The sequence below is a fragment of the Dendrobates tinctorius genome, unplaced genomic scaffold (assembly GCF_039654945.1).
Source record: "Dendrobates tinctorius isolate UK_male_01 unplaced genomic scaffold, ASM3965494v1 ptg000256l, whole genome shotgun sequence".
Lineage (NCBI taxonomy): Eukaryota > Metazoa > Chordata > Amphibia > Anura > Dendrobatidae > Dendrobates > Dendrobates tinctorius.
This window is the reverse complement of record NW_027361923.1, coordinates 5308951-5325074: the sequence shown is the minus strand read 5'-3', so window position 1 is coordinate 5325074 and position 16124 is coordinate 5308951. Positions and strand designations below refer to the sequence as shown.

General features: G+C 54.7%; 1 long non-coding RNA gene across 1 annotated transcript in view; it reads right to left on the bottom strand.

Annotated features, from left to right (window-relative positions):
• LOC141069074 (uncharacterized) overlaps window positions 1-15299 on the bottom strand; it is a 36187-nt gene extending 20888 nt beyond the window's left edge. Inside the window, exon 1 of the long non-coding RNA XR_012226503.1 lies at window positions 15163-15299. This is a non-coding gene — a long non-coding RNA (uncharacterized lncRNA). The remainder of the gene's footprint in view (window positions 1-15162) is intronic.
• Window positions 15300-16124: the final 825 nt, after the last annotated feature.

Below are 16124 nucleotides of genomic sequence, written 5' to 3'. Positions count from 1 at the left end.
TATCAATGGTTATGACCTCTCATATAGTGACAGTTGTAAGTGGTCGCAACCAGGGTCAAACTGAGGCACCGGGACACCGGAGAATCCACCGGAGGGCACCGCCCCCAGCTCCTGCCTCCTTCTTTAGACCCTGCCCTGCGAAGTGTGCACCGAGCGGTGCACACTATTCTATAGCCGGCGGCAGCGAGTAAGCTATGCAAATGTGAACAGTGCATACGTCACGATCCGGGGGTGTGACCTTTGGCCGCACATGGCTATCACAGGCACAGGGGGAGGGGGGGGCTTATCTTAGTGATCCCACCGCTGGCACCATGTGATCAAAACAGCAAGCTAGTCTTGCCCTAACAGTTTACCGCAGGGGGCTTATTTTGGTTATCCCACCACTGTCACAATATGTTACAAGCTGTCGGGATTTATGGATATCCCACTTCCAGTTCCACTTTGGAACTCGCAGCTCGCCGGCATTACTAACAAGCACTTAGAAGAGTGGCAATAGGGCTCTTTTTTGCACGCTGCGGAGTTAACGCCGCAAGTTACACCCAAAGTTGTATGGATATAAAAAGAAAAATAAAGAAACGTACTACAACTTTTCCAACGTTAATATCTCACATTCAAGTGGTGTCTACCTTACAAGTGCGGACGTACTGTACCGTGACGAGCCTATACTCTGTAGGGGAGCACGTCTTTGCACACAAGCTCCGTCTGACACAGATTGCTGGAATCCCGGCTTTTACACTGCACTAAATTAATCCCGGCAGACACATAAAATTGCTAATGGCTCCACAGATCAAGGACGTTCCAACATTCACAGCTTACGAAGCTCGCAGAACCCGGGGCATGCGGGGATGTGCAGCAGCCGGCCCCGTGTATGGGGCGCGCGGGGATGTGCAGCAGCCGGCCCCGTGTATGGGGCGCGCCGTGATGTGCAGCAGCCGGCCCCGTGTATGGGGCGCGCCGTGATGTGCAGCAGCCGGCCCCGTGTATAGGGCGCACGGTGATGTGCAGCAGCCGGCCCCGTGTATGGGGCGCGCCGTGATGTGCAGCAGCCGGCCCCGTGTATGGGGCGCGCCGTGATGTGCAGCAGCCGGCCCCGTGTATGGGGCGCGCGGGGATGTGCAGCAGCCGGCCCCGTGTATGGGGCGCGCGGGGATGTGCAGCAGCCGGCCCCGTGTATGGGGAGCGCGGTGATGTGCAGCAGCCGGCCCCGTGTATAGGGCGCACAGTGATGTGCAGCAGCCGGCCCCGTGTATGGGGCGCGCGGGGATGTGCAGCAGCCGGCCCCGTGTATGGGGAGCGCGGTGATGTGCAGCAGCCGGCCCCGTGTATGGGGCGCGCGGGGATGTGCAGCAGCCGGCCCCGTGTATGGGGAGCGCGGTGATGTGCAGCAGCCGGCCCCGTGTATAGGGCGCACAGTGATGTGCAGCAGCCGGCCCCGTGTATGGGGCGCGCGGGGATGTGCAGCAGCCGGCCCCGTGTATGGGGAGCGCGGTGATGTGCAGCAGCCGGCCCCGTGTATAGGGCGCACAGTGATGTGCAGCAGCCGGCCCCGTGTATGGGGCGCGCGGGGATGTGCAGCAGCCGGCCCCGTGTATGGGGCGCGCGGGGATGTGCAGCAGCCGGCCCCGTGTATGGGGCGCGCGGGGATGTGCAGCAGCCGGCCCCGTGTATGGGGCGCGCGGTGATGTGCAGCAGCCGGCCCCGTGTATGGCCATAACACTGACTGCTCTGTTGTGAACTCTGTGACAAACCCAGCTTTGCTCCACTACTTCCTCATTGCGGATTACAACTATGTTACGCCGTAATCCCAACGATGCTTCAAAGATCGAGTTGGCTCTTGCCGATACCATTATGCCACCACAGCTTCCTTTGTTCCGTCTGCATTGCTCTGCTGCACCAACATCATCTACCCGTGCTTCATAACTACTCGTCTGGACAAAGTTTCGAGGACTTCTTCAGGAGTAAGCCGTTTCCAAATCTTGATCCTTGTCGTCACAGTCATGGAAGTTACAAGAGACCTGGGTACAGAGCCGGGCTGAGGAGTCGGTGAGCCAAAACATCTTCTCCGACTCCACAGCCCTGCCCCACTACTGAGCATGTACATGAAGTGCAGCACAGAGTCATCTCAACTAAAAGCCGAGACCCTGAGATCAGGGACAGAACAGACATATATAGGACATTTCAGAACTTTCCCGAATTATTCAGCACATCCTGCTTTTGTACTACTGTACCCAATGTATTATATATTGTCGGAGTCGGTCCATTTTATGCTGACTCCACAGCCCTGGTACATAGCCTTATGGGAGGGCATAGTATTACTATTCTGACCTCTAGCCATAGCACAGAGCAGCCACTAAATTCCCATTTTACTATAAGTGAGATGACTCTGCACAAGTCTGTACAGTAAAGTTACATTAGAAAGGAAAATGTATATAACAAACAAAAAAAACAAGAAACAAAACAAAACCTTTAAAATGATATTTACGGTAAATATTTACATTGTTTTATAAGGGCATTTCTTCTTTTACAATGAGCTCAAAATGTACAGTGACCACTACCCCCTCCTTAACACTAGATCCTCTCCCCCCATCAGTATTCAGTGCCAGCTAAATGCAGCCATCCTCCAGCAATTAGGACACGGCTGGTAATGATTCAGTCAGATAATTAACCGACACCAGCCTCTTGTTTTTGGGCCACATGTGCAGATTTGATGCCAACTGGCTGATGCCGCGGCGAAATACAATAGCTCAAGTTCTGGCGCGTTTCAATCAAGTGGATGGTCCAGCATTGAAGCATGGCTGATAAGCCGTAGATACAGTAGATACTTTTGCAGGCAGAGATCGCTTTACAAGCCATGGGATCGCAGCCCAGAAACAATAAAGAAAAGGAGGAAAACAAAATAAAATATAATCAAGATTACATTGAAAAGACTGGACGGCCATTTCCTGCTTCAGCAAACTGGAGAGATGCAACGACAGGTACTGCAGATCCCAAGCAAAGTGCTGAAAGGGACGGTGACGTACGCGTTGGGGGTTAACTTACTACATTATTATGGAAGATACTGTAACTGCTGGAGCAGCAGATGCCATCTGGTTATAGAAGTCAATGGAAAACACAGCTCCATGCACTGCATAGTGGCCGTTCTCGGTTCTGCAGCTCACCTTGACTTCATTAGGAGCGGAGCTGCAGTACCGAGAACGGCGAGGACACAGTGCACATTCAACTGCAGCTGAAAACGGCTGATCAACTGGAGTGCTGGGTCTTCCTGAGGCTGCACTGATCCTCTGACTCCAACAATCTTTGTTATCAGGGAAGATAAGCCACAACTAGAGTTATCAGGCAGCAGCTTACGCCCCTTTCCTTTTAGAAAACACATGCATGATCCACTGTGTATATGCAAAGAGAAATAGCTGTTGTCAACTTCTGAAGTTGTATGATCACCCGGTAAAAGGGGTTGTCCACTAATTGTCCAGATAAAAAAAAAAACCTGATCGCTGTTCCAGCCTTTACAGCGGTGTCCACACGGACTCTCCCAGCAGTCCTGTAAAGGTTGCAGTCAGTTAGTAAACGCTGATTGTCTTTAGCATTCCAGTATTCCGTCAGAGTGGGTTTTCATTCTGATGGAATATTCTAAAGGCTGCAGCCAATCAACAGCCGCTGATGGGCTGCAGTGTTTGTCACATTAGACAGCGCAGATATCGCTAGAACAATGCAGTTTTGTTTTTTTTTTTGCTTTTTTATCTGGGTCAGTTAAGGACGAGTCCTTTAAATTGAGGAGAAAGTCAATGCCTTAAAGGGGTTCAACATTATCACCTCTTCTATAAATGGATGATGAACAGGTTTGATATTGTGTGTAGTTCCAAGGACCCAAGGATCAGGACAACCAATTGGTAGCACAGGGACCTTATCCTTAGGATCGACTTGGTCCGACTCCAACAAGTGCTGCTACGGTTTACACCCCATTCACTTCATTGGGACCCCAGTCCTGGCCACGAAGGGACAAAGCCGCAGCACCAGTCCTGGCCACGAAGGGACAAAGCCGCAGCACCAGTCCTGGCCACGAAGGGACAAAGCCGCAGCACCAGTCCTGGCCACGAAGGGACAAAGCCGCAGCACCAGTCCTGGCCACGAAGGGACAAAGCCGCAGCACCAGTCCTGGCCACGAAGGGACAAAGCCGCAGCACCAGTCCTGGCCACGAAGGGACAAAGCCGCAGCACCAGTCCTGGCCACGAAGGGACAAAGCCGCAGCACCAGTCCTGGCCACGAAGGGACAAAGCCGCAGCACCAGTCCTGGCCACAATGGGACAAAGCCGCAGCACCAGTCCTGGCCACGAAGGGACAAAGCCGCAGCACCAGTCCTGGCCACAATGGGACAAAGCCGCAGCACCAGTCCTGGCCACGAAGGGACAAAACTCTCTATGGTGCACTTTAAAAGACACATTTCCGACCACCCAGCCATAGAGGAGCCTGTTGTGCCGTTGCCGCTGACTCAGAAAGGAGTCCAATAAAGATAAAAATAGAGCGGTGATTTATCTCCAGAACAGGAACGATTATCTCAATCTGTAAATTCACCAATTATAGGTAATGAATCCCTATAATCTGGAAACAGGCTCCTTGCGACTGAAGACGGATGGCGGGTTTATTTTCTTAAAAAGGCAGCTAAATTTTAAACTTTCACAACTTCATTTTGAGCTGCTCTGATGGGTCTAATAAACGAAAAAAAAAAGGAACCCTACAGTCTAGTTTAAAAACCTCATACCGCTTTGTGTCTACAGCTCTTAACTGAGGTCACCCTTCCATCTTCCGCCTCTTCTACTTCCTATAGGCAGAAGGAGGAACACAACTGCAGCACTGGATCCAGTCAGGGCTTTTTTTTTTTTTTAGATTGTTACCATGGAGACACATAGGTCTGCACAGGAGTTGTATACCAAAAGTGGTAGATACTTTTTGGAAGGTTACGACAAACAAGGCATGTGGGAGCCGGAATAATGGCTGGATAGTTGTCGCACAGTTTAGGTAAAACTAGGAATTGACTTTGCAGACAGAGGCCGCCTTCCAAAGGAGAGTTACTCTCTAGGCAGGGGCGCTGCTTTCTAGGCAGGGGCCACTTACACAGGGGAGCGGATTCTAAGCAGGGGCCACAGCTTTCTAGGCAGGGGCCTCATTCACAGGGGCACGGCTTTCTAGGCAGAGATGGGCTTCACAAGAAGGGGTGCGGCTTTCTAGGCAGGGGCCAGGTTCAAAGGAGAGCAGCTTTCTAGGCAGGGGCCACGTCCACAGGGGAGCGGCTGTCTAGGCAGGGGCCGCGTTCACAAGGGAGCGGCTTTCTAGGCATGGGCCGCGTTCACAAGGGAGCGGCTTTCTAGGCATGGGCCGCGTTCACAAGGGAGCGGCTTTCTAGGAAGGGGCCGCGTTCACAAGGGAGCGGCTTTCTAGGCATGGGCCGCGTTCACAAGGGAGCGGCTTTCTAGGCATGGGCCGCGTTCACAAGGGAGCGGCTTTCTAGGCAGGGGCCGCGTTCACAAGGGAGCGGCTGTCTAGGCAGGGGCCGCGTTCACAAGGGAGCGGCTGTCTAGGCAGGGGCCGCGTTCACAAGGGAGCGGCTGTCTAGGCAGGGGCCGCGTTCACAAGGGAGCGGCTTTCTAGGCAGAGGCCGCATTCGAAGGGGGAGCAGCTTTCTAGGCAGAGGCCGCATTTGAAGGGGGAGCAGCTTTCTAGGCAGAGGCCGCATTTGAAGGGGGAGCAGCTTTCTAGGCAGAGACCGAGTCATTAAGAATACAGTTTTGCACTAGAGTTAGTGTAAGCATTTTGATGCACTGAATTCATTAAGGGGTATGTGACTCCTGTAAGGCAGCGCTTATTGTCAGTGTTGGGGACACTCACTTGGCAGCGGATTCACTCCACACAGGAACACTTTCCACTTAAACAGTCCATGTGTTTTATTAAACAGCATAAACCATGTTAGGCAACACAAAGAATACAGTCTTGCATCAGACAGATTAATCCTTAATGACCGTAGTAGAGCTCCGCTCTGTCAGTTCGTTAGTGTCCGTAGAACATCACGGGTACCAATAGTTATATCCCCATGTCTGGGGTTACCTCGCAGGAGCTCCGGCTCCAGATGCCGACTCTCTCTCAGGGAAGCTGCTGAACTGGGATCACCGTCCCAGACAACACTTTGCCCACCAGGCCACCTGACAGTCTAGATCCACAGGCGGACAGTAGCTCCTCCAATGCAGTGCCGTCACAGACTCTGCTCACACACGTGGGCGGTCTGGGTGCTGTTCAGGGATCCGACCCTCCTCCTTGGGTCTCCCAATACACTAGCCTCACTAGGTCCAAGGTCACAGCAGGTGCTATTCAGGAAGGCAGCACACCTTCCAACACCTAGACCTTCCACATGAACTAATCAGGTCCATGCACTCTAGTGATGTGTCGGTCGCGAACGATCCGACACAAAGAGCCGGCTCCCCGCGGTGAACAATGGGAGCCGGCACCCCAGTGAGAGCCACTAAAATCTTTGAATGGCTCTCACTAGGCCTAAAATCCCGGTGTTCAGCAGACGTAACTCCGCCCACCTGAACAAAACTCCACCCACTAAGCAATATAATTGGTTCCTAGCTAGTGGGCGGGGTTTATGCGGTAGGTGGGCGGAGTTTAGAACGCCATAACACATATACAATAGGGATCCATTTAGGATCCAAAAGGAGTCGAGAAAGAGAGGGCTCTTTTTGGTGAGCGGAGCCGTGAGAGCTGGATCACCAAAAAGAGCAGGACTGCCCATCACTAATGCACTCTCTCTCTGTGACCAGACCTCAGACACATTATATGGACCATAACCACACCCACAGGTGAGGTATGGATCACATGGTTATGACCTCACTAAAGGCCCTATTTCACACAGCCACACACACACAGGCTTTATCCTGGGCGTTCAGACACACGCCCCTGGGTGGGTTTGTAGGTGACTGGTCCCTCCCATCTCCCCAAGTCACCTGAAAGCCGCCCCATATAAAACAAAAAACCTCATTAGCAGTAGATCTGCTAATCACAAGATTCGGCTTCCATCACAGGACACCCACCCCTGTCATACATATCGGTCATTTATAACCCTGCCGGTTCCCTTTGACCATGAAAGAACGCCTGCATGCATGACCCATACAGCGCCCCCTAGCTGTCACAGCGGTCACTGCATCACACTCCTTAATGAACTTGGTGCATCTTTCCACTGCCGCCACTAGAAACCTATACCAGCCAGATTCGGTTGCACATTTCTGGAGTAAATTATGATGACTTTGTTGGAGAGTGTTTGACCATGCCCCATCCCAGCTCCACCCATTTGTACAATCAGGCCAGAACTGGCGTAAAACTAATAAGAGTTGAAAAATGCTTGCACAACTTTGAGCTGCGCAGAAAACTTCCGCCTCAAAGAGTTTTATGCCAGAAAACTGGTGAAAACTCTTTGAATCATTCCTATATAGGCTGTGTTCGTAGGAAATGGCTTTCTAGGCATAGGCTGTGTTCACACCTTGCAGTTTAAGTTTTGATTATAACGCAGTTGAATTTTTGGGAAACCCACTTCAGAAACTGTGAACCAAAGCCTTAGTACGCCACGCGACGGTGGTACATGCCAGGCCGGGCGGAGCGGCTTCTCTGCTGCACAACACCCTCGCATTGCCTGACTCCGCTCCACCATCATTTTCAGCACTCGCTCAATGCCAGATTATTCACGCTCTATTACTAACCGCAAAGATTACGGGATTTACACCACGCGACCGCCATGTATAGGTTATGGGCTAATTAACCCCCATCCCTGCCAGAAGTCACCTAGAAATAAGCATTTCACATTTCTTATGCTCCAAACGTTTTAGGAATTGTTTTTCTTACTTACAGTATATGCAACTAATGGGACTAAAAAATAACATTTGCGCAGATTGCCTCTATAGCTTCAGGGTTCCACTGTCTATCGCCGGCAGCCGAATGAGTTAACTGAGAATCTATCAGGGAACTCATTCTTTTCCCTGAGCTTCTCTCAGTAGTCACCCATCCAGTCCTTGTTACATCTTCTGGTCTTTGCCACTCGTACAAAAATCCCGGCTCTGATGAAGCCAAGGAGGGTACGAAAGATCACAGCATCATGATAGGTGTTGTGTCCTTGTGCAAAACATCTCTGGGCTTCCACAGAGATCAATCTGAGAGGCCCGGGGGGGTCGGGAGGTGCAACGGAGACCGGACCGGCGACAGTGATCGGGAGGTGCAACGGAGACCGGACCGGCGACAGTGATCGGGAGGTGCAACGGAGACCGGACCGGCGACAGTGATCGGGAGGTGCAACGGAGACCGGACCGGCGACAGTGATCGGGAGGTGCAACGGAGACCGGACCGGCGACAGTGATCGGGAGGTGCAACGGAGACCGGACCGGCGACAGTGATCGGGAGGTGCAACGGAGACCGGACCGGCGACAGTGATCGGGAGGTGCAACGGAGACCGGACCGGCGACAGTGATCGGGAGGTGCAACGGAGACCGGACCGGCGACAGTGATCGGGAGGTGCAACGGAGACCGGACCGGCGACAGTGATCGGGAGGTGCAACGGAGACCGGACCGGCGACAGTGATCGGGAGGTGCAACGGAGACCGGACCGGCGACAGTGATCGGGAGGTGCAACGGAGACCGGACCGGCGACAGTGATCGGGAGGTGCAACGGAGACCGGACCGGCGACAGTGATCGGGAGGTGCAACGGAGACCGGACCGGCGACAGTGATCGGGAGGTGCAACGGAGACCGGACCGGCGACAGTGATCGGGAGGTGCAACGGAGACCGGACCGGCGACAGTGATCGGGAGGTGCAACGGAGACCGGACCGGCGACAGTGATCGGGAGGTGCAACGGAGACCGGACCGGCGACAGTGATCGGGAGGTGCAACGGAGACCGGACCGGCGACAGTGATCGGGAGGTGCAACGGAGACCGGACCGGCGACAGTGATCGGGAGGTGCAACGGAGACCGGACCGGCGACAGTGATCGGGAGGTGCAACGGAGACCGGACCGGCGACAGTGATCGGGAGGTGCAACGGAGACCGGACTGGCGACAGTGAGGAGTGGAGGGGATGGAGAGGTGAGTAGAAGGTTTGGGGTTTTTTACCTTAATAACAGTACACATTCTGGAAAAATGGCGGCCACCAAAAAACCCGTATTTTAGAGCATGCGAATTTTTGTAAAATTGGAGCACAATTCACTTCCACTCATCTCAAAATGCCTGTAAAAGCCAAACACTGCAAAATGTTTAATAAAACCCAAATGTAAAAAGGTTTTTTTTCACCCAAATCAATGCATTTAATAATCAAAAAGATAATATTAATATTCACAGGTAACCACTTTAAGACCCAGATTTCACCACCGTTATTGAATTGTATGGAGTTCTGCATCCACCATCAGTTATGAAATTTGTCGCTACTGACATCGACAAGCCCTTTCTATGACAGGATATACCGTACGTGGGACCCTCAATTAGTTCTTAAATGGCTGCCGACTTATCCTACCCAAGTCATATTGTACTTGAAAAAGGGGAAAATTTATCAACAATGTCTTTGTCGCCCATAGCAACCAATCATAGAGCAGCTTTCATTTCGCCACAGAGGTTTACGACATGAAAGCTGAGCTCTGATTGGTTGCTATTGGCAACTAAGGCAGTTTTGCTAAATGGGGCCTAGCGTCTCTGAGGCCAGAATAGCGAGATTCCTGTCAGACATCACGAAGATCTACCAAATCCGGTGGCAAATGTCGCCCGACTTAGCCCACCACAGCCCTCAGTCAGGTCTTATTTAGACGTCCATGTTTCTCACAGAGATCCGACACATACCCATTATAGCCTATGGGGCTGTTCACATTTCTATTTTGTTTTTATTTCCCAGGAAGAGCTGTAGTTTTATATGATGCCACTGACTTTACTGTGTAATGTAACGAAAAACAGGGGGGGGGGATTCAAAATAGGAACAAAAAAAAATAAAGTAAAAAAAATGACATTATACCATTATTTTTTGGGGCTTCTCTCTTTATGCTTTTTATGGGGTCAGTTGGGCAGGAAAGGTGACCTAGCGACACGATTCTTTGGGCCGGTACGCTTTAGGGGATACTAAACTTGTATTTATTTCTAGTTTTCTTTTTAAGTTTTTGCAAAAATTCCATAAAATTTAAAAAAAAAAAAATAAAAAAAAATCATAATGATTTATAAAAAAAAAAAAAAAAAAATAGTTTTGACTTAACTTTTTGTATTCTTCCACTGATGGACCTGTCGGGGGGTTTGTGTTGTGTGGGGCGAGATTATGTTTTTAATCGATTCTACTATGAGTTACATTGGACATTTTGATGTTTTTTTTAATTGCATTTTTTCGTGGGGTGCTGGGACTACGGCAAGTAAAATACATAATTTTTTTTTTTTTTAATTTCCTACACCTTATTGGATAAATATTTGTTAGATTTTTATTAGTTTGTTGCCAAAAAGTAATAATAATAATAACTAGCTGAAGAGCCCGGCCTTAGTAAATAACTGCTGTCCCTCCGAAGCCCGGCTCCACTGGCCGTCCAGCGCTCTCCCTCTGCAGCCCCGCTCTTCACTCGCCATCCCGCTCTCTCCCTCCGCAGCCCTGGTCTCCACTGGCCGTCCCGCCATCTCCCTCCGCAGCCCTGCTCTCCACTCGCCGTCCCACGCCCTCTCCCTCCGCAGCCCTGCTCTCCACTCGCCGTCCCACGCCCTCTCCCTCTGCAGCCCTGCTCTCCACTCGTCGTCCCGCTCTCTCCCTCCACAGCCCTGGTCTCCACTGGCCGTCCCGCCATCTCCCTCCGCAGCCCTGCTCTCCACTCGCCGTCCCACGCCCTCTCCCTCCGCAGCCCTGCTCTCCACTCGCCGTCCCACGCCCTCTCCCTCTGCAGCCCTGCTCTCCACTCGTCGTCCCGCTCTCTCCCTCCACAGCCCTGGTCTCCACTGGCCGTCCAGCGCTCTCCCTCTGCAGCCCTGGTCTCCACTGGCCGTCCCGCCCTCTCCCTCTGCAGCCCTGCTCTCCACTAGTTGTCCCGCTCTCTCCCTCCGCAGCCCTATTCTCCACTCGTTGTCCCGCTCTCTCCCTCCGCAGCCCTGGTCTCCACTCGCTGTCCCGCCCTCTCCCTCCGCAGCCCTGCTCTCCACTCGTTGTCCCGCTCTCTCCCTCTCAGCCCATCTCCATTCGCCGTCCTGCTCTCTCCCTCCGCAGCTCCGCTCTTCACTAGCCGTCCCGCTCTCTCCCTCCGAAGCCCCGCTCTCCACCCGCCGTCCCGCTCTATCCCTCCGAAGCCCCGCTCTCCACCCGCCATCCCGCTCTCTCCCTCCGAAGCCCCGCTCTCTCCCTCCGAAGCCCCGCTCTCCACCCGCCGTCCCGCTCTCTCCCTCCGAAGCCCCGCTCTCCACCCGCCGTCCCGCTCTCTCCCTCCGAAGCCCAGCTCTCCACCCGCCGTCCTGATCTCTCCCTCCGAAGCCCAGCTCTCCACCCGCCGTCCTGCTCTCTCCCTCCGAAGCCCAGCTCTCCACCCGCCGACCTGCTCTCTCCCTCCGAAGCCCAGCTCTCCACCCGCCGACCTGCTCTCTCCCTCCGAAGCCCAGCTCTCCACCCGCCGACCTGCTCTCTCCCTCCGAAGCCCAGCTCTCCACCCGCCGACCTGCTCTCTCCCTCCGAAGCCCAGCTCTCCACCCGCCGACCTGCTCTCTCCCTCCGAAGCCCAGCTCTCCACCCGCCGACCTGCTCTATCCCCCTGAAGCCCCGCTCTCCATCCACCATCCCACTCTCTCCCTCCGCAGCCCGTCTCCAATGGCTGTCCCGCTCTCTCTCTGCAGCCCTGCTCTCCACTCGCCATCCCGCTGTCTCCCTCCGAAGCCCCCATCTCCACTGGCAGTCCTGCTCTCTCCCTCAGCAGCCCTGCTCTCCACCCGCTGTCCCACTCTCTCCCTCCGAAGCCCCGCTCTCCACCCGCCGTCCCGCTCTCTCCCTCCGAAGCCCAGCTCTCCACCCGCCGTCCCGCACTCTCCCTCCGAAGCCCCGCTCTCCACCCGCCGTCCCGCACTCTCCCTCCGAAGCCCCGCTCTCCACCCGCCGTCCCACGCTCTCCCTCCGAAGCCCCGCTCTCCACCCGCCGTCCCACGCTCTCCCTCCGAAGCCCCGCCGTCCCACGCTCTCCCTCCGAAGCCCAGCTCTCCACCCGCTGTCCCGCTCTCTCCCTCTGCAGCCCTGCTCTCCACTCGCCGTCCCGCTCTATCCCTCCGAAGCCCAGCTCTCCACCCGCCGTCCCGATCTATCCCTTCGAAGCCCCGCTCTCCCTCCACCGTCCCGCTCTCTCCCTCCGCAGCCCCGCTCTCCTCCCGCCGTCCCGCTCTCTCCCTCCGAAGCCCAGCTCTCCACCCGCCGTCCTGCTCTCTCCCTCCGAAGCCCAGCTCTCCACCCGCCGTCCCGCTCTCTCCCTCCGAAGCCCAGCTCTCCACCCGCCGTCCCGTTCTCTCCCTCCGAAGCCCAGCTCTCCACCCGCCGTCCTGCTCTCTCCCTCCGAAGCCCAGCTCTCCACCCGCCGACCTGCTCTCTCCCTCCGAAGCCCAGCTCTCCACCCGCCGACCTGCTCTCTCCCTCCGAAGCCCAGCTCTCCACCCGCCGACCTGCTCTCTCCCTCCGAAGCCCAGCTCTCCACCCGCCGACCTGCTCTCTCCCTCCGAAGCCCAGCTCTCCACCCGCCGACCTGCTCTATCCCCCTGAAGCCCCGCTCTCCATCCACCATCCCACTCTCTCCCTCCGCAGCCCGTCTCCAATGGCTGTCCCGCTCTCTCTCTGCAGCCCTGCTCTCCACTCGCCATCCCGCTGTCTCCCTCCGAAGCCCCCATCTCCACTGGCAGTCCTGCTCTCTCCCTCAGCAGCCCTGCTCTCCACCCGCTGTCCCACTCTCTCCCTCCGAAGCCCCGCTCTCCACCCGCCGTCCCGCTCTCTCCCTCCGAAGCCCAGCTCTCCACCCGCCGTCCCGCACTCTCCCTCCGAAGCCCCGCTCTCCACCCGCCGTCCCGCACTCTCCCTCCGAAGCCCCGCTCTCCACCCGCCGTCCCACGCTCTCCCTCCGAAGCCCCGCTCTCCACCCGCCGTCCCACGCTCTCCCTCCGAAGCCCCGCCGTCCCACGCTCTCCCTCCGAAGCCCAGCTCTCCACTCGCTGTCCCGCTCTCTCCCTCTGCAGCCCTGCTCTCCACTCGCCGTCCCGCTCTATCCCTCCGAAGCCCAGCTCTCCACCCGCCGTCCCGATCTATCCCTTCGAAGCCCCGCTCTCCCTCCACCGTCCCGCTCTCTCCCTCCGCAGCCCCGCTCTCCTCCCGCCGTCCCGCTCTCTCCCTCCGAAGCCCAGCTCTCCACCCGCCGTCCTGCTCTCTCCCTCCGAAGCCCAGCTCTCCACCCGCCGTCCCGCTCTCTCCCTCCGAAGCCCAGCTCTCCACCCGCCGTCCCGTTCTCTCCCTCCGAAGCCCAGCTCTCCACCCGCCGTCCTGCTCTCTCCCTCCGAAGCCCAGCTCTCCACCCGCCGTCCTGCTCTCTCCCTCCGAAGCCCAGCTCTCCACCCGCCGTCCTGCTCTCTCCCTCCGAAGCCCAGCTCTCCACCCGCCGTCCTGCTCTCTCCCTCCGAAGCCCAGCTCTCCACCCGCCGTCCTGCTCTCTCCCTCCGAAGCCCAGCTCTCCACCCGCCGTCCTGCTCTCTCCCTCCGAAGCCCAGCTCTCCACCCGCCGTCCTGCTCTCTCCCTCCGAAGCCCAGCTCTCCACCCGCCGTCCTGCTCTCTCCCTCCGAAGCCCAGCTCTCCACCCGCCGTCCTGCTCTCTCCCTCCGAAGCCCAGCTCTCCACCCGCCGACCTGCTCTCTCCCTCCGAAGCCCAGCTCTCCACCCGCCGACCTGCTCTCTCCCTCCGAAGCCCAGCTCTCCACCCGCCGACCTGCTCTCTCCCTCCGAAGCCCAGCTCTCCACCCGCCGACCTGCTCTCTCCCTCCGAAGCCCAGCTCTCCACCCGCCGACCTGCTCTATCCCCCTGAAGCCCCACTCTCCATCCACCATCCCACTCTCTCCCTCCGCAGACCGTCTCCAATGGCTGTCCCGCTCTCTCTCTGCAGCCCTGCTCTCCACTCGCCGTCCCGCTCTCTCCCTCCGAAGCCCCGCTGTCCCGCATTCTCCCTCAGCAGCTCCGCTCTCCATCCGCCGTCCCGCTCTCTCCCTCCGCAGCCCCCCATCTCCACTGGCAGTCCTGCTCTCTTCCTCAGCAGCCCTGCTCTCCACCCGCTGTCCCCGCTCTATCCATCTGCAACCCCGTTCTCCATCCACCAGTGGGTGGGGCTATGTGGAGTGGGCGTGGCTTGATACAAACACCCAGCTTTAAATAATAATAATAATATTATTAATAACAAGTTGTTTTCCTGTCAGGACATGCTGGGAGTTGTAGTTCCACAGCAGATAACCTTCTCGCTAGAGGCACCCCTCCCCCCACTGTATCCATCCTAAGGTACTGACATAAAAAAAATAATCAGGACCATATTGCGATATTACATGTGTTGGACTATGACAACCAGCATGGACGCGTTTACTTCTACAAGATGTTAGAAAGTTTTTCGGCAGTCATACTTGGTGGCAAATCTTCAAGGGAAGGTTGGATTGATACAATCTGGCAGAAATCTGGGCGCCGACCGCCGTTGCCATACTGGTTGTCAATCATCAGTCCCGTGGACGACAACCTCTGCGGGAGCAGAAATGGGGAAGAACTGGTTGTCAACGACTACTTATTCCCCCCCATTTGCTCTTTTTGCAAATTTTTAGAATAAAAAAAAAAATATATATATTCTATCAATAATCAGAAGAGTTAATCCGTGACCTCAAAGAAAGCCAACTTTATCTGGGTGTCAGGGCAGTGACGTCACAGGGGTGGGGCAGACAAATTAAAAAAAAAAAAAAACTTTTTAGATTTCCCCCAAAACTATGCGTCAGAGATCTCCGGGTCCGATCAGGGAGATCGCAAGATCTGCAGCCCTGATCCGCAAGCGGCACAACTTCTGCGACAATAATGCCCGGACCCGCGACCGAGAACTCCCTGCCGACCCCACCAAGCCCCCAAACCCCGGAGCTCTCACCTCCTGCTCTCAGCCTGGTCCCAACAAGCAGCCCATGGAGAGAGCAACCTCCACAGCGGAGAAGCGCAAAACTACAACTCCCGGCAACACTGAGCGACGGCTTCAAAGCGGAAAAAACTTTATTAGGAGGGGGGGTGGCAGCGGTCAGGGCTGACGTGGCTGCACGAGCGGCGGAGACCACGCCCACCTCAGCCAGCGCAGAGATTCCAGTGCGGCAGCAGCAGATGTGGCGGTGCGCTGATAGGGGGCAGTTCACACAGAGGCGGCCGGAGCCGCAATGTGGAAGCGGGGAACATACATTTCATGCGGTTTCAAGTGTATTTCTACACTTTGGTGGATTTTTAAGTTGATTCTACTACAACATCCACATTAACCCCCTACGGACAGAAGTTTTTTTTGTTTTTTTTTCCTGTCCTCTATTTTTCTGTTAATGCAGCTGCTTTTATTGTGTCTTGATTTTTTTTTTTAATTATTTATTGCCACGATTTAATGTTTCAATCGCTCCTAATTGCATTTTTTGTGGTGTTCGAAACGTATTTTAATTTTTTTTTCTTATGGTATTTACTGAATCAGGTTAATTAATTTTTATATTTTGAGAGATCTGAGTTTTATGTGCATTTTTTTTTATTTTTTTTTTTATATATTTGAATGTGAGAAAAGGGGTATATAAAATTTGTTTGTTTTTCTAAATTCACGGCGCTATAGAAATAAAATTGTGCCATTTTCCGATACCCGTAGCGGCTCCATTTTCCGTGATCTGGGGTCGGGTGAGGGCTTATTTTTTGTGTGCTGAGCTGACGTTTTTAATGATACCACTTTGGTGCAGATATGATCTTCTGATCGCTCGTTATGGCATCTTAACGCAATGTTGCGGCGACCAAACAAAAGTAATTCTGGCGTTTTGACTTTTTTCTCACTACGCCGTTTAGCGATCAAGTTAAAGCTTTTTTTTTTATTGCTAG